The sequence below is a fragment of the Ochotona curzoniae genome, unplaced genomic scaffold (genome assembly GCF_017591425.1).
Source record: "Ochotona curzoniae isolate NIBS_2020 unplaced genomic scaffold, NIBS_Ocur_1.0 contig_1, whole genome shotgun sequence".
In the NCBI taxonomy this organism is placed as follows: domain Eukaryota; kingdom Metazoa; phylum Chordata; class Mammalia; order Lagomorpha; family Ochotonidae; genus Ochotona; species Ochotona curzoniae.
This window is the reverse complement of record NW_024464918.1, coordinates 45,399,910-45,426,360: the sequence shown is the minus strand read 5'-3', so window position 1 is coordinate 45,426,360 and position 26,451 is coordinate 45,399,910. Positions and strand designations below refer to the sequence as shown.

The window sequence follows — 26,451 nt, the reverse complement described above, 5'->3', positions numbered from 1 at the left end:
AGGTGCCGGAGTCCCTTTCTGACCTGCACACAGCCAGCCTCTCTGCGTGCTCCCATGATCGTCCCTGGTGTGTGCCCCTGTACTTAGGCTGCCTCTGAGAAGGGCACCACCCACTGGCGTCCGAGCCTTGCCCTGATGACCTCATTACAAGTCTATCACTGCTTATGTCCCAGTGCAGACGCACTCAGATTGGCTGCTAGCACTTCCACGCGAAAGCTGGAGGGGAACCCACGTTGATCCAGGGTTCCTTGACTGGGTCGGCAGTCGGTAGACTCAGATCATTCCTCCAGCGACATGCTACTGAGCCACAACAGGGGTGCATCCGAGGCGCATCGAATTAAAGGGACTCCCAGCTGTGCGGGGCCACGCAGGGCTGCTGGGACCAGTGCAGTGTTTGGGAGAGTTGTTCTCATCTCTGCTATAATGTGACGTGGGGCGACTTGTAGGTCCCTTTCTTCCTGTGATGGAGACTGAGGGACTCTGGCCAAGCTGTATGCCAGAGCTGAATTCCACAACCCCCATAAGATGGCTTTGTAAATGAAGCATTGACTCTCCCTGGAGTCTGTCCCACCCACTGCCAATCTCCGTAGCTGACACAACTGCTCTTCCCCACCAAGCTCTTGGGAGTTTTTGTTTGTTTTGGTTTTTGTTTTTTAAGTTTAACAATGGCCCTCAGGAAATAAAAATTACTTAATGAAGCACTGAACCTCAATCACAGGTTTATGGAAAGGTGGTTTTCCCTTTGGTTGGGAACGTCCTGTGTGTGATCCCACAAACCCAAAGTCACTACCAGCCTCCCAGCCCAGGAGGGAGCAATGCCACTGGCAAGGGGAAAACGGGACCATGCTGGAGCGTGTCTCCTGAAGCAAGCGGCCCTTCGGAGGGACCATGACCTCAGAGCACCCTGGGGACACTAGACCATACGGCCCATTCTAGGCAGCACTGAGGGAAGTTGTCGGGGTGACGCCCCGCCGATTCCCGCCTCTCTCTGCCTTCTGCCTGGGTGCACCTGGGAGCCAGCCGCGATTTCTAGCACACTTACCACCCAGCAAGGGAAAGCACATTGGTGGGCAAAGCCTCTTTAACTCCTGCCTCACAGGAAATTAGAGCCAAGTACAGAGTTTCTAATGGTGCCAGGAGGCTCTCTATAAGCGGTTTTGGCCATTTCACTCCCTAGGGCATGTCCCTTTATCTGATAAAGCAATGAACTTTGCTTAAATCAATTTAGAGAGTCATCACACTGGAAGGTTCTACAGAGTCCGACTTGTCCAGAATGAAAACAAAACAGTTGAGCTCTGAAACGAAAGTGCTCCTTTTCTCATGACGCACATGTCTCCATCACCCTGTGCGGCCAGCGTCGCATGCCCTTCCACGCTACGGTCACACACTCTCACACTGTCACACACCCTTCCACCCCCTGTTGCACACCCATCACACTCACTGTCACATACCTTACAGTCACACACTCACTATTGCACACTCTTTCATACTGTCACACTCCATTCCACATACCATTGCACACCCCTGCATGCTCACTGCCACACACCCTCCTCACAGTCAAGGTTGCACAGTGATCCTCAGCCTTCTCCAAGCTGGAGGAATCTGCCTGCAAGTGGACAGCAGGGGGTGGGCAGTAGCTGTGGACCCCTGCTCTGTGTCACAGGAGCCTGCACCTCTGATCTGATTGGCAGTTGGAGATCTGTGTGCTTTGGGGCTGGCCAACCATTGTCAGGAGAGCTCAGTAAGGCACCTGGGATTCAGGTTCAGGATGACACTGGTCCCTCAGCAGCAGGCAACAGCTCTGCACTCACTATCTCATCTGGTTGGGGACACACAGTGAGCTCCAAACCCATCCACCCTCCCTGCCTCTCATAGCCAGTGGCTCGTTCTGTGTCCAGGGTGGCATAGCAATTGTGTCGCCCATTACTCCACAAATCAATGCTACATTCCCGACTCCGCTGCTCTGCTCCCCGTGCTCTGCCCCCCGGGTGTGTGCCAAGCCATCATCTGTGGGTTCTCGGGATGATGACTTCCCTGCCTGCTGACTCCAGGATGCTGCACCCCACACCCTATCCCCAGCTCTCCAGCTCCCAGAAGACAGGCATGGTGGAGCAGGATTCTCTCAGCAGTGAGCTTGCGAGAAGAGCGTGACAGTGTGACAAGTCGTGACTCTGTGTTTGGTACAGCCATACGCCAGGGAGCTGTGTCCTTCCCCAGTGTACAAGACCAGATGAAAATGTCTTTAGGTCTCCGGGCCAGAGGCATTCTGCCACTTCCACTGTGAGATGTGGGGCATCCATGCTGTTGTGGTAAGAAGCTGTAACATACGGGCATGGGGGATATGTTTTCCACTCAAGCTCACTTTAAACCACTCCGTCTTGGCAGGCTTCCTTCTCGCCCATCACTCTCACCGACAGCTAGTTCCTATTCTTAGGTGGGTGGGAGTGCTTGGCTGCTGACATGTTTTGGAAGAGCCAACTAGAGCCACTGGATGCACACATGAACGAGCATGCAATGTGGACACTACGTTAATGTAACATAATGCTGCTCTAAAAAAAAAAAAAAAAACTATTTTCCACCAGAAAATCCTAAAGTATCGTATTGATTACAAGCTCACTCCGTGAGCAAATGACGGGTACTCTCACGGTGCAGGCATGCGAGTCACACCAGTAAGGACTCAGCTCTGCTGCCCTGCCCCTCTGAAGACCACGGGCAGCATCTGGGCGGGATGGTGTTGGCCGTGGTGGTCCAGCAGCACCAGCTTGTGGGGGCAGTCGGGGCCTAAGGCTGAATCTTGCTGATGAGTATCCCAAAGGCATCCTGACCAATTCCTGTCCTCCCAGGGCCTCTGGGAGTGGAGCATCCCCTGGGACGGGCCCTTGCTCTCCTTGCCAGCTTGGGAGAGCCAGGGTGTAGAGCAGAGCACAGAGGGCTGCAGTGCCATGGAGTGACCCAAGGGCCGTGTGGGGAGCTGGTCTTTGTGTGGACTTCCAGCGGCAGCCACTGCGTGCCAGACTCTGCTGAGGCTTAGACTGTACCTGGTCTCAGTGCTGGCTTCTACCAGATAAACTAGGTCAGGAGATGAAGGGATGGGAGCATGGGGTCCCAGGAAGAGTGGACATGCAGACTGCCTCAAGAGCCATTTCTCATCTGGAATTACGCACATCTCCCAAGGGCCTGGGAGTGGCTCAGGCTCATGGGAGTGTGCTGCATAGTACTGTGTTGCTGTCAGCTGGCCTTTTAGATGTGGGCACATGCTCTGAGATGTTGCAGGTGCATGTTTCTGATCACTTCCCCTACTTTAATACGCTTCTCCCCCAAACAAGCATGCATTGGTTCTCATCTATACCTACCAAGGGATCTGAGTGACATGTATTGTCATTGAAGCCAGAAAAATTACCTTTGCATCAACTGCATGTTTGGAAGGTTGCAATTAGGGGACAGAATTTTTTGAACCATTTGCCTCTGTTTTCAGAATCCAGCTTGCCCCTGATACTTGTCACCAAACAGAAGCACTGTGGGTCCCCAGCGAGACCCTTGTGCAGGAACCTCAAGGGTTCAGAGGTCCCTGTTCTGTCACTCAAGGAGCTGGAATAAGGAGACTGATCCACACTGGCATCCCGTCCCTGCTGTGGCTGCCCCCCCCCCAATCCTACGACAAGCGGGTTCGGTTCCCTGAGATCTAGCTGGCAAGATTTGCTTCTGGAAGCCCAGGGAAGGAGGGACTCTGTGCCACATGGTCTATTGTCCTAGGATTTGGGTGGTGAGGTCAAGGTAACAGAGCCCTCATGCCCTCCTCCTTGCCCTGGTGAGCAGACAGTGAGAGCCTCGTGCCTCCAAAACAAGGGCAGGCAGAGAGGGATCTGCTGTCCCTCGAGCCCCTCCGAAGGCCCTCTGCCACTCGCGTTAGCACCTGGAAGGAGACGAGGACTCAGGATCCATGGGCGCTGACCCTGGACACCACAGCCCCGTTTCTCTTAGGGTGAGATTTGGCCAGGAGGTTCTAGCCACTCTCATGTGGAGTCCGTGAAACAACATTTTGGCTCTAAGCACTTTGCTTCGATGTACGTTAGGAATGGAAGAAATGATGCACTTGTCCCTTTAAGATCCCGCCCCCTTCTTTCGCTATCCCTTTTAGTAACTGTTTTCAAAATGCCAGGTTTCAAGAGAGCTTTGTTTTCCCAGTTTTTTCTCCCATCTGCTACTTTTTGCAACAAAGCCATAATCTGATGTTGATGCTATTAGTGAGTGTGAAAATTAACATAATGCTGCATGTTCAATGCTTCAAGGAAACAGCACGGGTCAGTAAAAGAGTTGAATCCCTGAGTATTACACTACAGGAAACATTTTTTTTAAAAGGTGAGACACCTAATAAACAGAGCCAATTTTAGAGTTAATACATACTCAACTCCATATTCACACATCAGTTAGCTGCAAGTGCATACTGAGGGATTAGGTCCAAGCAAATTCTATTTGAAAACACCCACCACTTGGAAAATGAAATTATACAGAAGCAAGTAGGTTAGATTATCATGTGTTAAAGTTGCCTCCATCTACTAAATTTTTAAGAGGCTCACTGACTTCCAAATGGGGACACTAGAACATTTTAGATTTTACACACAAAAAATGGAAGTGACTGTGGCTTGATTTCCATTGGACAGTGATGGCAGCACGTGAACCTGTGCTGTGGTTGGTGTCCGTCACTGGCCCCTGTCTCAGGCTGAGGGACGGAGGGCAGTGATCTGGACACAGTGGGGTGTGGTAGTGCCGACTCTAGCTGTAAGTCTGGGAGAAGGGGTGGTGGCGGGCTCAGTTCTAGCATGAGCACACAGCCTCAGGCAGGGTATGAATGTGGCTGCCCTGGATCCCTGGGAATTCCTCTTCCTTCTGACAAAGCCCTTTCCTGCGAAAGCCCCGGCGCGGTCTCTCCCTGCATTCCAGGCCGCGGGAGCCTCAGGAGTGAGAAGCAAGCCCCGATCCTTGGCCTGGGCCTTTTCCCTGAGCCAGGTGTAGGGCCTCAGGGTGCGCCAGTCCCCAACAACGGGCAGACTCCGGAGTCCCAGCTCACTTCCTCCGTTGTGTCAAGGCCACAGCCCTTGCAAACGCCTGGCACAGGAAACCCACACGGCCGCTGTGTCGGCTCCAGGTTGACCGACTGTAAGCCTGAAAAGGCGAGGTTAAGAACGACAGCAGTGCGTCAAGCAGGGCGGGCTCCGGGACGAAAAGGCCCCGAGCGCTCCATGGCAACTCTTCTGCGCCCGAGGCGACCGACAGCCGACGCTCCTCGGCCCGCTCCACACGGCCGCACATGGCCGGCCGCGGAGACCCTGGAGGACAGCGGCCACGCGCCTGCGCACTCCGCGCCGCGGCCCTCGCGCACGTGCACGGCCCCCGCGCACGCGCACGGCCCCGCCCCGCCCCCGGCAAGATGGCGCAGAGCGAGTAGCGAGGGGGCGGAGTGTGGCCGCCGGAAGCCCGGCCGCGGCGGTGGGGGAGCCGCGGGCGAAGGCCCGGGAGCAGCGGGCCGCGGCGGACGCGATGCTGTTCCCGGGGAGCGCCGCCGGCCGCCGGTGAGGGAGCTGCCGCCCCGGGACGCCCCCCTATGTGCGCGTCCCTGGGCCCGGGCCCCGTCGCCGCGTTGCCCGCTGCGGCGCCGCCCTCGCCTCGCGGCCGCCGGGGCTGTGTCCGGCCGGAGGGGACGCGCCGGGGCGGCGGGGCGGGCGTCTGGCAGGTGAGTGGGCTGCGCGGCCCGGAGGCCTCGGCCGGCCGGGCGGCAGGTGGGCGCGAGGGCCCGGGGGCCTGCGGGGTCACCCGGAGACCGGCGAGCCCTGGCCGCCTGCTGGGCCCCGGCGCTCGCGGCCGGCGGTGGTGGGCGTGCAGCGAGGCGGGGACCCCCTGAGCTGGGGGGCGAGCGCTGCGGGTGTGGAGTTGGCAAGGGTTGGGTGCGTGCCGGGAGCGTGTTTTATCCAGGGTTCAGTTAGTCACTCCACCGAATCTTCCCGATCCGCTTTGCACCAGCCTTTGTGTCACTTCCCTAAGAGAGAAAAGCTTTTTTTTTCTTTCCCAGTGCCGAGTTTCTCCGACGTTGTCCCGCTCGGTCGCGATTGCTCAGACTTGGGCCAGTTCTCCGCTCTCCCTCCCCGGTTACAGGGGCATCGGAAACCCACCTGCCTTGCCAGGGTGCTTTCGAGCAAGCTGCGGGTGGGCGTGCCGCAGCTGGACGCCCCCCAGGTGACGGAGGCGGGCCCTCACCTTCCAGGACTGGCTTGGTCCTTCTGCAAATGGGCGGGCCTTTCGCGTTAGGGTAGCTCTTCTAGGTGTTCTCCAGGTATTAGGCACAATTTCCGGTCCTGTTAGAATTGTGTGGTTAAAAAAAAAAAAGCCATTTAACACAGAGATTGCATTTGGCCTCTCAGGTTTGCTTATTTTTCATTCGGCCTCTTGTCACTGGTATCTGTTTTTCTGGTGTAGACTTTCGACCTAACAAACTTGAACATCTTCAGGGAGAGAATTAACTGTTGGTGCAAGAGGCAGAGGAATGAGGCTCCTGTTGGCTTCCTGCATGGCTGGTTCCTCTGGCCCTGGCTGTCTCTCCCGCCTCCCCGCGTGTTCTCAGCGCCCCTTGTTTTTGACGTGTGTGCTTTGGGAGTGAGAGGTCAGTAGGGAAGTTGGGGTTGCCGAGCCCTGTTCAGGGCCTCAGGTGATTCTTGCAAAGTGATTTGAGGCTTGGTGTCAGGACTTCTCGCCACTGCCTGAGCCCATGCTCTCTCCGCTCACTTGCCTGTTCAGCTCACCCATCTGAGCCCTGAAGGAGCTGGTTTCCCATGGTCGTGGTGTTTCCTCACCCCGACTGGGTGGCCTCAGAATGCCGTGCTGTCTGTGACAGTCCCCGGCCTCAACAAGCCTCCTCCCTCAGAAGCGTGGTTGGATTGAGCCCTGGCATCCCTGGGAAGCCACCGAGGGGCATTGGGTAGTGTTTGCACTGGCTCCTGCTTTCTGCTGGGTCTGCAGGGCTGTGCTCCTAATGGCCTCATTCCTGAAGGCTTTTTACCGAATCTTGCTCTGAGACAAATCTGAGTCATCTGATTTGTAATGTGTGTGTGCTTTTCATACTGTGTCATCTTGTATGCTTGTATCATAGTCATGATCTTTTCTGAAGATTGATTTATTTATTTATTTTGAAAGCGTTGCAGGAGAGAAGAGCTCCTCCGTGCACTGATTCCCTCCCCGGGTGGCTGCATCGCCGCACAGGCTGAAGCCAGGACCGGGGCTCCCACGTGGGTCGCAGGGCCACGCACTTGAGCGTCTTTTGCCTGTCCCAGGCCGCTGGCAGGTTCTGGCTCGTGAGTGGAGTAGCTGGTAACCGCAGGGGGTTCTGCTCTCACAGGGGGTGACTGGACTGGCCGGGCAGCGCACCAGGCCCACTTGTTCTTTCAAGGCCAGTGCTCCCAGGGGTATCTGTGGTCCGTCCTTCCTTTCCGTCTGCGTGTCCTCCTCCTCACCCTCCTCCCCATCCTACATGCGTGTCCTCCCCATGTGTTGCTTTGGCCCCAGACTGCTCAGCTGCCAGGGATTTAAACAGTTCGGAGTTGGGCATATCTGAGGTGAGCCTCCTCAGGTGCTCAGCATACGCATACTTGCAGTGTGTGCCGGCCCTGCCTGGAGGTCTCAGCCCAGACTTGCTCCAGCGTGGGTGCAGGTGGCTCTTTTTGCTCAGGCATTAGAGTCTCCTACTTCTCCCAGAGAGGTGAAGTTCACTCTTGAGTAGGCAAGTAAACCTTTCACAGAAGCCCTTGGCCAGATGTGCATCCCGGCATGCTCATGTCCCAGTTGCAAGGCAGTGTTACCATCCAGACGTAGGTGGGGCAGAGGCTGAAGAGAAGGAGCTGGCCGTGTCTAGGCTCCGGTAAGAATTCTTGAACAGCGGTCTCCAAGAGTTGATGTAAGTTGTAGGTAGTGATTGGGCCAAACATGCAAATAGCCATCAATCGCAATGGGTTTAAAACCATAAATCAGGAACAGTTGAGGGCGTATCCTGGTTGTTGATTGTGTCCAGTGCCCGTGAGCGCGCATGTGGGGTGCTGTGAGGAACAGGGGCATAGCCGTGCTCACGGGATGGAGTTGGCTTCCCTTTGGGCTGGGACACTTGCTTGTCGCTGTGAAATCCTACCGACGATTGTTGGGCCAGGAGACGCTTAGAAACACGTGGTACACTTTTGGTTGTCGCTGTGACTGTGAAGTCCTTCCAGCAAGTTGGATGACAGCCAGATTCAGTAAGTGTGCTGTGAATTTTGGAATGGTTCTGTAAAACAAAGAATTGTCCTTCAAAAATGCCTCTACACCTGCCCTTTGTGAGCGGTCACTGGAATTCCTCAGCGTTATAAAATTCATGCAAAAAAGAGAATGAATGGATCCTGCAGTTAACCTCAACTAAGGCTTCATCCAGTGGCTCGCAGGAATCACGAAGGACTTGGCTTAGTTTTGCGTGATTCATTCTCCATTGCCCCTCTTGTTTTGGCCTCGCTCAGGGCAGTAAATAACTGGTGCTTTCAGATGTCGCGCCCTGATTTCATGTATAAAGTAAGACGAAGAGTGCCTTTCACATCGCACATTTGGTATGTTGAGTACCCACCGTGCTGAAACCGTCCCCAAGACCCAGAAAAGCGTCAGCTTCCCCAGTGCAACGTTCCTCCTTTCTACTGTCCCCATTCCCTGCGACTGTCATAGCTTGCAGTGTTACTTTCTGTGTCTAATACATTAACTTGTCCCAGGAACCCTTATATTAATGTCCAGATGTCTAGAATATTTGGGCTTTGTGGCATACCTCAGCTATTTAAGGAAAGTATTATTTTGCCTGCTGCGGAAAAGGAGAGAGTCTCCCGTGCTGTGGGAGTCCCTTTCTGCAGTGCTTGAAGCTGGATCGTGTGCTGTGCTTCTAGCACCAGGGCCTGGGTGTGACATTCTGATCAAGTGTGGATTCATCAGAAAGCCTCCCTGAACTTGAGTGTCATTGTGTCATTCTTTAATCAACAAAACTAAAAATGATGATTATTGATTGAGCAAATATTTAGAGCCTGCGGGGAGCAGGTCATATGGCAACAACAGTGAACTTTACAGGCCGTGGAGCACATAGGCAGCAGACATTGCAGAGACACGCACAGCAAAGGCAGGTGGAAAGCAGGCTTGAGGGAGTGATGTTGTGTCCGCTGGGTCGGGAGGGGCTCCGAGGCTGAGACTGGCACTGGCACACGGACCGTGGACCCGTTCAGGAGGGGGTCGGTCTGTTCATCCTCACTGGGACGTGACAGCGACGTGGGAGGAGCCTAGTCTTATTTTCTGTTTTGGAATAGTCTATATGCGAGTGGAATGACTTCTTTCTTAAATGTGTTATAATCCAGTAGAAAACTAATGGCTGAAAGTAGGATTTTGTTGTTGTTGTTGTTGTGTTTGTTTTTTATGGTAAGGTACTTAGTAATTTTCATTACCTGATTTTTGAGCCTCTTTTATAGGCTTCCTGGTTTGTAATTATTTTGACAGTTTGTCTCCTGAGAAATTACCTTTCTCATCTAGACTCTTTAGTTTACCGGAATACATACTTTTGTGTACCTGTGTCATTGTCCTGTTAGTGGATACAGTGAAAGCTCTGCTTGTGTGTGTGGTATGAGCTGCTGGTGGCCTTAGCAGAGAGAACCAAATCTTGAACCTTACTGCTGTTTTTAAAGATTTATTTATTTACTTATTTTTGTTGGAAAGTCAGATACACAGAGAGGAGAGACAGAGAAGAAGATCTTCCATCCGTTGATTCACTACTCAAACGGCCGCAACGGCCGGAGCTGTACCCATCCAAAGCCAGGAGCCCAGAGCCTCTTCGGGGTCTCTAACACTGGTGTAGGGTTGTAAGAGCTCGGGCTGTCCTCAGCCGCTTTCCCAGGCTGCAGGCAGGGAGCTGGGTGGGAAGAGGAGCAGCTGGGACATGAACCAGCGCCCCCGGGGACCTGGCGCGTGCAAGGCGAGGACTTTAGCCGCTGAGCTACTGCGCTGGACCCTGCTGCTGTTTTATTGTATATTTATTTTCTGTCCTTGTAGTTTCTGTTCTCTATAGCCTCCCTTCCCCTACATACCAGCCCTTTTTTTAATGATTCTCTTTGTTGTTCTTGTCGTAATACTATTACGCTTCACTTGAAATATGCTTTAGTTTTTGTTTTGATCTCTTCAGGTTATTGAGAAGTATTCTCAATTTCTCAACATGTGAAGATTTTCTAGGTTTTGTTGTTTTGTTTTGTAGCTAATTGTTTATGTTAATCTGCATGAGAGGGAGACGGCGCTCTGCCCTACTGGTTCACTCCAGGAGGGAGGAGGCAGGAACCAGCCCCGTCCAAGCCTTGGCCGCCCAGAGTTGGCCTTACCAGGAGGCTGGTGTCAGGAGCCTTGGCGGCCAGCGGCGCCCAGACTCTGAAAGAGCAGCGTGGCTCTTAGCAGCCAGGCTAAACACTGCCCCTGATTGTAACCCGTATCATCGTTGCAGAGTAATTCGAGCACATATTCAGTGTTCAGAGGTCTGTCATTTGAGATGTTGCGAGATGGCCCAGTACAATCATCTGTTTTTCTCCGCAGTTATTGTGTGCAGTGTTCCATGTATTTGCATGAGTCGATGTTTGTTAATCCTGTGTTTAGTGTCTGAGGTGTTGGTGGTGACCCGACACCTCCGTGTTTGCCTGTGTGAACTCCTAGGAAGGATATGCTGAGATGCGCATTTGATTGTTCCCTTGTCTCAGCTTTTACTTCATACAGTTGAATCTGTGCTGTTACCGTCAAAGAAATATGTCTGATCTCCTCAGTGAGTTAGCATCTTAGGTGTGAGCTGTCCCCTATCTTGCTAGTGCTTTTACAAGAACACATAGTTTGTCCAAGATTAATGTGATAGTACCATCTTTATTATCATCTGCCTGGGCTGTCTTCATTTATTCTTTTACTTCTACCCTTTCTTATAATTTTTAAAGATTTATATATTTTTGGGCCTGGCACAGAAGCCTATGGCTAAAGTCCTCACCTTGCATACACTGATATCCCATGTGGGTGCCGATTCTAATCCTGGCCGCCCTACTTCGCTTCCAGCTCCCTGCCTGTGGGCTGGGAAAGCAGTCAAGGACGGCCCAAAGCCTTGAGACCCTGCACCCACATGGGAGACCTGAAAGAGGCTTCAGGCTCCTGGCTTTGGATCAGCTCAACTTGGGCAGTTGTGGCCGTTTGGGGAGTGAATCAATGGACAGAAGATCTTCTGTCTCTTCTCTTGTGTATCTGACTTTCCAATAAAAATACATGATAAAATATTTTTTAATTATGTATTTTTATTGGAAAGGCAGATTGCCAAAGAGGAGACAGAAAGATCCTCCATGCGCTGGTTTACTCCGCAAGTGGCTGTCACCATCGGGACCTGAGCTGACGGAGCTTCCTTCACGTCCCCTGTGTCGCCACGGGACTCAAGGACTTGAACCATCCTCCACTACTTCCCCAGACACATTAGCGGAGAGCTGGATTGGAGGTGGAGTAACTGGAATTTAAATTTGGGTCACTCTGAGATGCTGGTGCCTCGGGTGGAGGCTAAACATGCAGTGCCCATGTGCTAGCCCCTTCTTCCTTACCCGAGCGCCGTTTCATTAGCTGTCCCAGGTCAGCAGTTACTCGTCGCATCCTAGATGATAATCTCAGCACACTCCTTTGTTGTTGAGACCTCAGATCTTGGTCTCTCTCTAAGATAATCTGTCATTTTTCCTTGAGTGTTTTCAGATTTGATCTTGGGTTCATGTTGGTAGCCCCTGGGTTGTGTGGCTTTGGCGGTGATGTCAGCAGTCCTGGACAGGCCTCAGCCATTGTCTGCCTGAGCGTCGCTCCCAGTTTTCCTTCTGTGTATCTAGTGTGTTCCAATCTTCGCCTGTTTACTGCTGTATCTCTTTCCACTTTGCTGTTTGCTAAAATGTTATCTTTTTAAAGGCCCCATTCTGTTTATTCTCTTGTTTTATCATCTAGATGGTAATTAATAGAGGATTTTTTCAGTATAAGGATTTTAATTTTTTTCAGCTTATTCCCCTTTTCATAGTTGCAAGCAGATATGCTGAAGCATAAATTTGATCCCTTGAATGTAGAAAGGTTTTATTTTCATCCTGTGTCCATTCCAGGGTGGCCAAGTCTAGTTCTGATTCACTTGTCTGTTGTAGAAATAATTTGACGTATATTATGAAATGAGCATGACTCTGAATAAAATTAGCATTTGTCAGGTGCCTGGGGATGTGAGACCGTCTTCATCAGGTTCCAAATCTTGGCTTTCCTGGGCCAACTAGTTGATTTGGAATTGCCTTCTTGTAACTCACTCAGCCCAAAGCCCTGGCGTTCTCTTGGGGTCCTCACTGGGTGGTCCCACCTGCCTGGTTCCCCGCCATTGCCTTAGGGCTGCTGCTCGGCAGCAGAGGCAGTTGTGCGCCCGCCTTACTGGGCTCCTGGGCGCTGCTTCTTTACTTCGTAGTCATCTGATGCTTTTTAGATTTGTTTCAAACACATGAACACAAGCCAGGGAAGACTTTCCTGCGTTATCCCGGACTGAGATGTGCATCTTTCTGTCTTTGCAGTCTCTTAAGGTTCTTTTTATCCATATGACTGTTAGCTGTGCCACGCATTGCCTTTTAAAGACTCACTTATTTGAAAGGCGGAGTGGCAGAGCTAGACAGAGTGAGCTTTCTGCTCTTGCGCTCTGTAAATGCCTGCGAGAAGCAGGACTTGGCTAGGCTGAAGCCCGTCAAATTTCCTGGGTGCAGACCGGAGTGCTTGGGCTGCTGCCCGCTGCTCTGCAGGTGCTACACAGCAGCAGGTTGAATCTGCAGGAGAGGAGCTATAATGTGTGATGTTTGTGTCCCAAGTAGCAGCTTAATAAGCTGTGCGCAGTTCCCACCCTGAAATAATGATTTTCAGTAACTATTCTGATAAATTATTAGAATTATATCTTGATCATTCCTGTGTTCACTACAGATGCAACTGATTTTACACCTACTAAATTCAGTTATTGAATCTGGTATTATAATTGTCAAGTTTGCTGCCTGTGACTGCTCAGATTTGGGTGAGACCTGGTGTTCAGTCTCGGCTGTCCCTGACTGGTGGGTGTGTCCTGCACTGGTCCCTGTGAAGCAGCAGCTGTGTTAGAGCACTGCGTGGTACTCCTGCATGCTATGGTGGCCTCAGTGATGTCCTTTGCGCTTGTCTCTGGACGGGACGTGCGTTCTCCAGGTGCAGGGTCCATTAGAGCTTGCTGTTTTACTTAGGTGAATGGGGTTCTACCGGGCTCAGGACTGCGGTCATTTCAGAGGCGCTCTGTCGCACTTCTTCATTTACCTTTTGTGAGTTCTTCTCTTTCCTTCTCCAGTAAACATGAATCTACACATTAGCAGCACTGAAAGACATGTTTTCTGTTACTTAAACACATCAGGGTTGGTGCTTTGGTGTGGCAGGGTAAGCTGCTACTTGCAGCATGGGCGTCAGTCTCTAACCCTGCATTTCAAGCAAATACATTTTTTCCCCCTGAAAAGTCACATATACAGAGAGGAGGAGAGATGGGAAGATCTTGTGTCTGCTGGTTCACTCCCCAATTGGCTGCAACGGCTGGAGCTCAACCAGTCAGGAGCCAGGAGCTTCTTCTGGTCTCCCACGCAGGTGCAGGGCCACACACAGAGAGCTGGAGTGGGAAGTAGGGCCGCTGGGATACAAACCAGAGTGTGTATGGGATCCTGGTGCGTGCAAGACGAGGACTTTAACCGCTAGGCTACTGCACTGAGCCCTCAAGTAAATAAATCTTAAAATTAATGGTTGCAAAAAGTATCACCCTGGACAGAATCTACAGATGCATTTTTATTTGCTCATTTGGTTGATTAACCACTGCTATCACGTAAGTTCTCATCACCTATTAAGTTGAGTCTTTGTTGAAACTAAGTTGTGACTTTTTTTATAGAAATGTAATGTTTTATGCAATCAGTAATCTTACCAGTGCATTATACTGAGTTTAACATTCAGTTATTGCCTTATTTACATAGAAGAATTTGTTTTCTTTTGAAATGAAATATTTGTGAAATTTTTCTACAACAGTATTTTATGAGGAATTGCCATAGGTTGTGATTCTATTAGCTTGTGTTAAATAAATGAGAGCCTTGATTTTGGATAAAAATCAATCCACGGCCGAAGATTTATATCTGAACTCAGGAAAGAGCTGGCTAATTACATATTGCTAAGACTTTGAGGACTGGACTTGAGCCATGCATGAACTTGCTAAATGTGAGGACTGAAAAGAATTAACAGTGGGAAAAGGAATCATTTTATCCTCTGTAAGCATTTTTTGATATACTGCTTTATGTGGGCAAAAAGGTAGGTTATTATACAAGTATGTGCGTGGTTTTTGTTCTTTTGATTCTATCTCAGCCTTACTGAGTGTTAGCTGACCGGGTTGTGGGTGAGACCTTCAGACCAGCAGTGTGTGACGGTTCTTGCCTCTGCCAGAGCACACCGGGCCGCTAACAGCACTGGACACAGGGACGCTTGCACTGTCAGCACATGGCCGGGCCCCAGCCTCCTGCTCGACTGACTGTGTGCTGCCCTGTAACTCTCTCTCTCTCTCTCTCTCTCTCATAGCTCACCTCATGGTGTCTGCACTTCTGCAGCTGTTTGTAGAAATAAACATCAGTGAGACATTCGGGGATTTTTCACGCTGCTGACCGTGTGTGTGTGTGTGTGTGTGTGTGTGTGTGTGTGTAGGCAGCGATTACAAATGTCTACATGTGTTCTACACAGAGGAACTGGTGGAAGGAAAGGGGGTCCAATCCCAAGGGAGCTGTGCAGGAGCAGCACCCTCAGCTGCTCAGGAGGGTGCTCAGGAGCTCAGCCGTGTCCTCCTCTGTGGGCTCAGTGAAGCTCCGCCCAGCTGCCCCTGTGCTTGTCACCACCAGCTGGTTTTGTGACAGGAGCAACAACACCCCCTTTTCTTTCAGTCCTGGATTTAGGCACTGAGGACTTGCTGTGTGTGTGGTCTTTGGCACCCAGAGCAGAGGGGACGCCCGCCAGGGCCTCTGGAGGACAGGGCTCCATAACCTTGGCTGGCCTGGCGCCATGGAGCTGCTTGCCCTAGGTGCCGTCCTGGTGTCGGGCTCGGCAGCTCCTTCACCTGCCTGTGTGGAGTGTTGGGGAGGTTGTTGGCCGGCCGTGATTGGCTGTGGAGGCTTCTGTTGTGCCAACACCGAGAGCCGCTGTGCACGCTGCCAGGGCTTTGTAAGTGGTTTTCTGCGTGCTATGACAGACGTCCCTGCTCTGTCCAGGCAAGGCTCTTCCTGGTGTGAATCCAGGTGTCGCCCAGAAAGCTGAGCAGTTGCAGAGTATCTTTCATTTGCAGAGTTGTGAATTAAAGGTGCTGGGACATTTTACTAGAATAGTGTGGAAGAATGAGTAAGAAAAGCATTAACCCTTTGCTATGCTTAAGATTATTGTTTTTTATTTTATTTTAAAGATTGATTTATTTTTATTGGAAAGTCAGATTTACAGAGAGAAGGAGAGAAAGAAAGATCTTTTGCCCACTGATTCACTCCCCAAGTCATTGCAGCAGCTGGAGCTGAGACAATCCAAAGCCAGGAGCCTCTTCTGGGTCTCCCATATGGGTGCAGGGTCCCAAGGCTTTGGGCCATTGTCGACTGCTTTCCCAGGTCACAAGCAGAGAGCTGGATGGGAAGTGAGGCAGCTGGGATATGAACTGGTGCCCATATGGGATCCCAGCATGTGCAAGGCGAGGACGTTAGAAACTAGCCTGCTGTGCCAGGCCCTGGAATAATGTTTAAAGGAGTAAGAATTTGATTTAATTTAATGAGCCAGATACATGCGCCCCCTTATATGTAAGAGTTAAAATTAAAAAAGAAAAGCAATAGGAAAACAAATGTAAAAATGCAAGACACTGGTATGTATCAGTACAGTATGTATCAGTGCTGCTGTAATTATAGCTTTATAAATCTTGATCTTATACCTTTGTCAACTCAGTGATTAAGAATGTTACAGTTGGGGCCAATGCTGTGATTTAATAGGCTAATCCTCCACCCTGTGGCACCAGCATCCCATATGGGCACCGGTTCATGTCCCGGCCGCTCCACTTACCGTGCAGCTCCCTGCTTGTGGCCTGGGAAAGCAGCATAACCTGGTCCAAGTCCTTGGGCTTTGTGTCCACATGTGAGAGCTGGAAGAGGCTCCTGGCTTCGCATCGTCCCCGCTCTGGTCGTCACAGCCATTCGGGCAATGAACCAGTGAATGCAAGACCAACCTTCTCTCCCATCCCTCCTCTCTTTGTAAATTTGCCTTTGCAATAAACATAAATAAATATTTTTTTAAAAAGGAGTGTTATACTCAAGCTGACGTAATGTCTTATTAGTGATTGAGCTATCGCCTACAGCACCAGCGTTCCACCTGGGTGCCGGTGAGGATGGCGGGTCTGGGCCGTGTGATGGCCATTGGTAGCCTTGACAGTTAGCTTTAGGAAACTGTTTAGGATTAGGTGGGTTAAAGGATGAACTAGAGGTAAGAAACTTGAGACAAGAAATGGATATTTTAATGTAAAAGTGGAACAGAGAAATTAGGTGGACAGGGTAGTTTTGAGAGGAATTTATAAAAGTGAGTGACACTGGCCCCAACGCAGTAGCCTAGTGGCCATATCCTTGCCTTGCATACACCGGGATCCCATAGTGGTGCTTGTTCTTGTCCCAGCAGTTTCACTTCCTTTCCAGCTCCCTGCTTGATGCCTGGGAAAGCAGTGAAGGACGGCCCAAGGCCTTGGTCCTGCACCCGGGTGAGAGACCTGGAGGAAGCGTCTGGTTTCTGGCTTTGGATTGGCTCAGCTCTGGTTATTGCAGCCACTTGGAGAGTGAACCAGAAGACAGAGATCTTTCTCTTTGTATCTCTCTGTATATCTGACTTTTGAATGAAAGTAAATAAATCTTTTTTTTTTTTGAAAGCTATTTGATATAAATGCCGTTATATTTCTCTTTCATGGGCAATGCAGGGACATGCTGATGGGCTCATCACAAGGGCTGGTGTAACTTACAAGTGCTAATTGGAGCAGAGAGGCATTTTCTCTCTACCTTTGGTCTCTTTCTGTCCCCTGGCCTACATGGCATCAGGTAAGACTGGAAAACAGTCTGTCCTCGACAAAGCTGCAGAACTGTGACGAGAGCAGGGCTAAGATGAAGAGCTGGGAGCAGAGTTCGGGTGATGGTGCAGACTGCGCCCACTTGAGGGCCGTCGGAGTGGTGGGGAGTCACATCTCCCGTGCGAGGAACAGATGTGAAGAGCACGCAGCAGTTCCAGCATGCAGACACGTGATGGGAGAGGAGGGTGCTGCCCTAACGATGGTGCAGCCTGCTGCCAGGGCACCCACACAGACACTGAGCGATGCCGTTTCTAGAAGGCCATTTCATGTCTGCTTTGTGTCCTGGAGTACGATGTCCCCTTGTCACCTTCTCTTGGTGAGCACCAATGCCTGCTCTGTCAGGCAATGAAAATGGGGCTTCCTGTTTCTGAGTAGTATATAGACCTTGATGGTGTGGGGTCCAAGGGATTAATGGTAGAAATGAGAAGAGAATTCAGATGAAGACCACAGAGTTTACAAAGTCAGGGGATAAGGAGCTTTATGGAGAATAATTTGATTTAAAATTTTTTATTACTTTAATTGATCAGCAAAGAAACAGAAAACTCTCACTTATTGGTTCGCACTTCAAATGCCCACAACAGCCAAGAGTTTGCCAGACCAAAACCAGATGAGAACTCAGCCTGGATCCTCACTCTGTGAGGCAGTTTGAGCGTCCACTGCTGCCTCAGCGTTCCCTTTGGCGGTGGAGCTGAACCCCGTCCTCTGATAGTGAGCATGCGCTTTGCAGGGGCGTCTTCAGGCGGTGGCCACACAGCTGTCAAGGCACCAAGTGCTTTAGAGCATCAGGCCTTCGTCGTAAGGACTGGGACTTGGTGCAGCTCCTTATGCTGTTCCAGACTGCCTGGGACCAGGTCGTTATGAACACTAGTGGCATGCTGAGTTCACAGCTGTGGGGCGGGAGAGCTCAAGATTGGGCAAACACCTCCTGTTGCTGCCTCACGGGCTGTTGGATGGCTTCTTGTGACCGGGGCGGGCAAGAGGGCAAGTGGGTGAATGTGGGGCAGAAGAGACAGAGGGATCAGCCTGCTCTCCAGAGGAGGTTCCTTCCCCCAGACCCAGTAATTCCTCCTCAAGCTTCACCTCCCAGCTCTGCTGCACTGGCAAAAGAATTCCAATATGGGTGGAAGCTGTCCCCAGTGTATAACAAATAAGAAGTTAACCAGTTAGCTGATGCGTGTGTGTATTTTAATCACTTGTATTTTTTTAAGGTTTATTCCTCATGTACTCAACAAAATATTTAGTTTTTACTGTGTGATTTGTGCTGGGATGGTGCTTGTCTAGTGGAGAAGATGCAAATCAGAATTCCTTCGTGAAAGGCTCCCAGTGTGATGTGGGGGCGAGGTGGATGTGAGTTGATAGTTGATTCAATTCCCGGGTCAGTAGGTAGAGCAACCTGCCTGACTGCTGTAGGCAAGGCGGCTTCACAGACTGAGCCTTTTGCTCCAGAAATATTTAAGCTGCAACCTTGTTTCAGGTGGAGTACTAAAACACTGCTGAGAGTACAGTGGCAATACGAAAATTTGTCTTCAAGTGCCTGCATGAGAAAGACCACAAACCAATCACCCCACATGTGCAGCTGTGGGCTGGCTGATAGCACGGCCACCTCTGCAAACACTGGGGCAGGGCTGGGCTCAGCTCTCTAGCAGGGCCAGGCAAGGCCTTTGGGAAAGGTTATTTACAACATGAAAAAGTGAATCAGTGTTAGCAAGATGAGTGCAAGAACCCTGTGATAGCTGAAGCCCTGGGCTGGTGGTGGCCCAGGAGCCTGAGCTGGAAGGAACAGCCAGGCCAGAGTGATAGGAGGGGGAGGCAGGTGCCACAGGCCTTCACCAGCAGCGCTCGGGGCTGTGGAAGGAGAAATACTAACCCCGCGGGTGTGTTAGTGCTAGGCAGTAGTGGGTTATTTTTGACAGGCATGACACAGAGCTTTTGTTTGTCCATGTAAAAGTAGAATGCATAGGCAGCTATCAAAAGTTTAGGCGGTTAGAAAGTGACATTCAGTTCTGCCACACAGAGGAAGCCACTGCTAAGTCTTCACATTTTAAAAAAGTTCAAGCAGTATAAATTTATATTGTAAGATTATATGTTCAGGAACAATCATAAAACTTTTATATCTTAGGTAAAGATCAAAGTCTAAAATGTTAAGGCATACTTAAAAAAAAACTACATTGGCAAGCATAAAATCTTGCTTTAAATATTTAATTAAACAAAACAGTTTTAGAGATTGAGAGAAATAAAAAGCAAGCTCCCATCTGCTAGTTCACTCTACAGATCTGAAGTGGGCTAGACCAGCACCAGAGACAGGCCGCTGCCTTCTATTTAGGAAACAGAACCTCAGTTCCTTAGCCAGCCCCACTGTCTCCTCGCTCGGTCTTAGTGGGAAGCCAGAGTCGGCAGTCAGGGGAATCGGACCCAGGCACTCATGTGGGCCGTGTGCATCTTAGCTGTGAGGCACTCATGTGGGCCGTGTGCATCTTAGCTGTGAGGCACTCATGTGGGCCGTGTGCATCTTAGCTGTGAGGCACTCATGTGGGCCGTGTGCATCTTAGCTGCGAGGTTAAATTAAAGGCAAGAGTTATATTCATTCCAAAAGAAAGAATAGTTGAAAGCATTGTAGGCTGTGAAACTAGAGCTTCGGCAGCTGAGGACATGTAAAGAAGTGTTAGGTTTATGCTGAAGTTGAGGAGATTGCAGGTATGTGTGCAGTGTTTGCAGGGGCAGAGGCCAAGAGAGAGGGAATTGTGAGCGAGGAATTGCCCGTTCTGCCCAGCTTCACGTGATCCTGGAAAGAGAAGTGGTTTCATGCCTCTGCCCTGCAGGGGTAACTGTGTCCTGGGGGAGAGGTTGTGGATTAATACTTAGGCAGGTGGGATTACAAAGGGTTGGGGAGTGTGGCTTCCAGCTCATGACCCTCAGCCAGCTACCCACCTGACCCATTTCACTCCCTCCTCAGTCTTCCGACTCTTGCTCTAAGGGTTGCTGAAGGGTGCAGTTCATTCCGGCTTCTGTAGTTACCTCCTGGTAGTTAGGGATGTAGGGTTTAGAACTCTGTCTCAGCTACTGGATCCCTCTCAAGAGCTGGAGAACTTTGTGCTCGGCGCCAGTGGCTTGTCCTCTCATTGTCACCATCGCTCTGGGATGTTGTTGACTTTGCACTGGACTTAGCAGCGTAGCTGAGCCAGTCATGCAAAGTGCGCGTGGAGGCCAGACACCCACCCTTGGTTCTGGGACCTGAGGCCAGCATGAGCTGAAATGACAGGCTGCTTGCTGAGCCAGAAGCCACTGGTGGGCCACCTCCCACACTGGGGCTCCAGCCTGTATGCTGTTGAAGCCCTCTGTGCACCCATTCCCGAGCTTGGCTCTCGTGCCCACCAGCCTGGCCTGAGGAGGTCCCACTCAGCCTCACAGCCAGGTGCAGTGACCTGGCCTTGAGGGGCCTACTAGGTCCCCTTGCCCATTCTGTCGCCATCCCTGGCTCATGACAGAATCAGTGGCCTGGCCGAGGAATGACCAGTGGCTACAGTTCCAGCCACGTCAAAAGCTGCCAATGCCTCCCACCCTAGCCCATGGGCCCAGCAAGCAGACGGCCTCAGTCCACTCAGCATATCCCTGTGGATTTAACCTGGAAGAGTAGTTAACACCAAATTAGCATGAACCAGCTCCAGGATGCCAGCCAGCCGTGGGCTGCTCTTCTCCCAGAAGCACAGCACTTGCCTAAGTATGAGGCATCCTAGGCAGCTGCCTACAGCTGGACTCTATTAAACACTTCAGGGGAGTGGAGAGGGCCAGAGCTCAACAAGCTCATCTTCCACCTTACGGTGCAGGCGTCCCATAGAGGCATCAGTTCATGTTGGCTGCGCTGATTAATTAAGACTATGAAAGGTGGACAGATTGCCTGGTCCCCTTATACATATGAGAGACCTGAAAGAGACTCCTGGCTTCTGGCTTTAGATGGGCTCAGCTTTAGTCATTGTCATCATTTGGGGAGTGAGCCAGCAGATGGAAGATCTTTCTGTCTCTCCTCTCTGTCAATCTGTGTTTCCAATAAAAATAAATAATTTTTAATGTTTTTATAAGTTTGTTCAATTTTAAATCTTATTTTTGGTGATGTTTACACAGTTGATTAGGTTGGAAAGGGCCGAGGGTTAGGGGAAAGTGGGCGAGCTGTTCTTTCTCCATTTTTCTTTTTCTTCTTCCTGTATGTTAGGGAAGGAAGAGGCAAGAGAAAAGCCACACCCCAGCCGCCTGTGCACCCGGGATCGTGGCACTCCGAGGGTTCTCCTTAAGTGGTTCACATAGTTCTGAAATCTGCTGATTTCGCCACTCCAAGGATAAGGAAATCCTTCCAAGGTCCATTGACATAGTCCACCTCAGAGTTTCCATTTGCTCAGATACCTGCTGTTAACACTTGCTGGAGTAGTTGACCAATTTGTCTTTTTTTTTTTTTTTTGTTTAAATTGGGAAGTCAGATATACAGAGAAGAGAAGAGACAAAGAAGACTTTCCGTCCGTTGATTCACACCCCAAGTGGGCACAATGACTAGAGCTGAGCCAATCTGAAGCCAGGAGCCCAGAGCCTCTTCTGGATCTCCCATGCAGGTTTGGGGTCCCAAGGATTTAGACCGTCCTCTCCTGCTTTCCCAGGCCACAAGCAGGGAGCTTGATGGGAAGCGGGGCTTCCAGGACTAGAATCGGCGCCCATATGATCCCAGAGCAAGCAAGGCGAGGACTTTAGCTGCTAGGCTACTGCACCGGGCCCTAACCAATTTGTTTTACCCTCCTTCCTCTGTAATGGTACCAGATGTCCTCTGCAGACTCCAGTGGACTGCCATATCCTCCATGTGCATCTGGGTGTGCATTCCACTGCTGCAAGCTACTGAAGAGGACCAGCTCTGACACACGCACTCCACGGTCAGACCACAGGTCCTGCAGTTCTCCCCACGTTTGGAGTTTTGAGTGAGGCGATTCAGTTGGGAGAATCCCCAATCTTTGTCTAAAGTAATCCCACACCTGACTCTTAGTGTGCTCGCAGCACGGGGTCTGGCTCATCTGTCATCCGCATCAGCCTGCACACACACACACGGGTAGTGGCATTTGCTGGGTCGGTTATGTCTCTAGCCCCGTCCCCTATGCAGACTAGTGGATGCTACAGCCCACCCCAACCCTTCGCACTGTACGCTCAGCCCCCACGTTCGCCAGCAGGGGCTGCAGCCTGTCTCAGTGATCCCAATAACCCTTAAAAAAAAACCTTAAAAAAGTTTTAAGGGGGAAAAATTTCTTACTTTTGTACAAATGTTTGAATGTTGTTAATTGAGTAAAGTACTTGCCAAAGGCCATTTTGTTTTTCACCTGATTGACAGCATAGAATTGATAAGGACAGGCGGTGTGGGGGGGTCTTGTAGAGTGAGCACGGTGCTGCTCGGGACACCCCCCTGCCAATCCCAAATACCCGGTGCAGGCTCGGCTCTCGGGCTGCCAGCCGCCTGCTAGCACGCACCTGAGAAGCAGCAGTGGCGGCTCCTGCCTCTCACCTGCTTGGTCCTGGCTGTGGGAACATCTGCAGAATCAACCAGTAGATACAAGAGTTTTCTGTTCCTCTGCTTTTCAGGTAAACAGCTTAAAATTTAAGAAACAAACACACAAAAAGAACTGTATTGTCAAGATTGCCAAAGTGACTTGAAAGCAAATGCCATAGGGGCTACATGATTTTTAAAAATGAATTGATTATTTGAAAGGCAGACTTACAGAAAAAGGGAGGGAGAACTCGCTCTTCCATCTGCTGGCTCACTCCCCGACGCCTCAGTGGCCAGAGCTGGGTCTGAGTCCAAGAGCTAGAAGCTTCTGGCTCTCAGGCATGTTTGTGAGGGACCAAGAACTGGACCATCTTGTGCTGCTTTCCTGGGCGTAGTACCAGGTGGTTGGATCACAAGTGGAGCTTTTTTTAAAAAATATATTTATTTATTTTCACTATAAAGTCAGATATACAGAGAGGAGGAGAGACAGAAGATCTTCCGTCCAATGATTCACTCCCCAAGTGAGCACAGTGGCCAGTGCTGGACCAATCTGGAGCCAGGAACCAGGAACCTCTTCCGGGTCTCCCATGCGGGTGCAGGATCCCAAAGCTTTGGGCTGTCCTCGACTGCTTTCCCAGGCCACAGGCAGGGAGCTGGATGGGAAGTGCAGCTGCCAGGATTAGAACCCGTGCCCATATGGGATCCTGGCGCGTTCAAGGCAAGGACTTTAGCCGCTAGGCCACCGTGCTGGGCCCATCATCACAAGTGGAGCTTTTAGGACTCAAACCCTTATGTGGGATGCTGGTGCTGCTGACTCTACCTATTTGTTTGTTTTGTTTTGTTAAAAAAAAAAAGATTGAAATATCTGCCCCCAAAAATGCAAAATATTCTTCAGATCTGCTTTGTCTCTGAAGTCTTTCTCATTAAGAAACGCGCACTCAGCTCTTTACTCAGTTATTGGAGAAACAGACACAAAGATAAAGCAGAAAGCTGTCCCCTGCTGGCCTGTGTCCAGGGTGTCCACAGCAGCTGCGGCCAGGCCAGGCAGTATCCCACACGGTGCCTTCCGTTTGGGTGGCAGGACCTAACCCCCCACGTCATCTGCTGGTTCCCACCGTGTGCGTCAGCAACCAGCTGGGATGAGGAATCAGACTGGGACTCGCGTCCAGGCACTGTGATGTGTCTCGGCCAGTGGCTTACTCGCTAGACCGAGCACCCGGTCCTAAGTGCCGTTTAGATGCAAGGCAAGTGTTTGCAGGAGGAATCTGGGCTCCTCTTCTCATGGCATTAACAAGATAGGTAACATAGACAGGTGGGACTTTTTAGGTCTCACTGCCCTTCAGTGCAGAACACCGTGAGGCAGCTCAGTGTTGGGGGTGATCTCGTGGGGTCCTGTAGGGGGTGGGCCATTCATGTGGAGACGTTTGAGGAGTAGGGGCCGAGGGGAAGACACTGCAAAGGTAGGAGCGGTGATGAGAGCAGGAACTAGATTGTGCAGTTACAAGGCATGGCAAAAAATTCCGAAATTCTCATTTCATTAGAAAGTTAGTGAATGATTTGAAGTTTTAAATTCCTTGTGATTGCATTGGGTCTATGTAGTGTAATCTCCCCATTTTAAAGATCAGTTCATTAACAACCTGTTATGCCTGTTCAATGTCATCCAAGGACGGTGAAGCAGAGCCCACCAGGACAGCGGTCATTGGCTCAGAACAATGTTTCCTGGCTTCTCTTACTACTGTGCGCACTGTCGGGCCCACCATGTATTTGAAACAGCCACAAACCCTGTCTCCCTTTATTACTTAAGCTGACAATAGTATTCCTTCTGCATTTAGAGAAATTTTGTCTAGATATCCTTCCACAGAGAATGATATTTACGCATTGATAGAAAAATGTATGAATTAAAAGAAATTTGTTCTGAGTTCCTGATAAACATTGTACTGAGCGTCTCCTGCTGAGGAAGGGCAGGGTGCTGGGGGAGAGGTGCAGGGTGCTGGGGCAGTGGTGCAGGGTGCTGGGGGAGTGGTGCAGGGGGCCAGGGTGCTGGGTGGGGCAGAGGTGCAGGGGGCAGGGTGCTGGGGCAGTGGTGCAGGGTGCTGGGGCAGTGGTGCAGGGGGCCAAGGTGCTAGGGGCAGGGTGCTGGGTGGGGGAGAGGTGCAGTGGTGCAGGGTGCTGGGGCAGTGGTGCAGGGTGCTGGGGCAGTGGTGCAGGGTGCTGGGGGCGTGTTGCAGGGTGCTGGGGGAGTGGTGCAGGGTGCTGGGGGCGTGTTGCAGGGTGCAGGGGCAGTGGTGCAGGGTGCTGGGGGAGTGGTGCAGGGGGCAGGGTGCTGGGGGCGTGTTGCAGGGTGCTGGGGCAGTGGTGCAGGGTGCTGAGGCAGTGGTGCAGGAACTGCTCCTGCAGACTCCAGGGGAGGGGGCTGCACTTGACTGAATGTGGGTAATTTTACATTTCTCTGTCTCACTTCTTTATGTCTGTATGGGAAGTGTTATTTTTTTTTTCTCTTTGCAAGGTTAATGGAGCTATTAGGAGAAATATCCAAGATAATACTAATTTTGGGTTTATTGAGCCTCATGGCAACAAGCAGCCCTAACAACTTTGAATTAATTTATAGCTCTCTCTTTTTTTTTTTTTCCTAAGATTTATTTATTTTATTGGAAAGGCAGATGTACAGAGAGGAGGAAAGACAGAGAGGAAGATGTTGCGTCTGGTGATTCAAGTGGCCACAACAGCTGGTATCGCGCCAATCCGAAGCCAGGAGCCAGGCACTTCTGTCCAGGTTCCCACGCGGGTGCAGGGTCCCAAGGTTTTGGGCCATCCTTGACTGCTTTCCCAGGCCACAAGCAGGGAGCTGGAAGGGAAGTGGAGCTGCCGGGATTGGAACTGGTGCCCTTATGGGATCCTGGCGCATTCGAGGCGAGGACTTTAACCATTACGCTGTCACGCCGGGCCCAATTTAAGCTCTCTTAAGGACCCTCCTTACCAAGTTTTGGATCTGCCATTGGTTGTAGATTAAGTGAGAAATACTGATTTATTTATTTTCACGTGTGACTAGTTTGTGTACATCCTAGAAGCTTCTAACTTGAGGGGGAGAAAATTATAAAAATGATATGTATTAGGTGGTGGGAATTTCATAAATTTCAGAACAACAAATCCTTCTGCGTCTGTCAGGAGAAGCACTTGCTGTTTTACTGATCTCTTCTGGTCTTCTCGGTGAACCTAGATAATTCATAGAGAAACAAAGGCCCCCATAGGACACTGCAGGCTGCGCTTTGAGCCAGCGTCATAGGAGTTCCACGATTGCACCTACCGTGTAACTGATCATTCTGTGAATGCACTGAAAGCGTGAAAGTGCCATTACTTATTTAGTAGATGAAAATGGTATTGTTTTGTTTCTGTGTCCTTGATTCCTTTACTAGCAAAAGATTTCTTGCTGATTTTGTTTCACGTTAATTACCATTCATGTACAAGTCTCCAGGACAGCTTTTGATAGAGAGTTCTTCCTCTCTGCACAGGCCTGAGACTGGGTAACACTCAGAAAGGGCTCTCGTGGAGGGTCAGTAATTAACGTTCTGCATTCCACTGTCAGCACTGGAAGCCATGGAATGTTCTTGAGTAGAGTGTGAGAAACTATTTTGATGATCTGCAGATGAGAGAGGAAGAAGACCGGGGGAAGAAACACCAAGGGTGTGTTGCTGTTGCCAGGAACACGTATGAGACCTAGGCCGTG

The 26,451-nt window shown here is 50.7% G+C and overlaps 1 protein-coding gene across 1 annotated transcript in view; it reads left to right on the top strand.

Annotated features, from left to right (window-relative positions):
• Nucleotides 1-5,507: 5,507 nt before the first annotated feature.
• The window catches only part of APC (APC regulator of WNT signaling pathway), a 91,702-nt gene continuing 70,758 nt past the window's right edge, over nucleotides 5,508-26,451 (top strand). The window contains exon 1 of the mRNA XM_040973336.1: nucleotides 5,508-5,731. The gene's annotated coding sequence lies outside the window, so the exon portion shown is untranslated. The remainder of the gene's footprint in view (nucleotides 5,732-26,451) is intronic.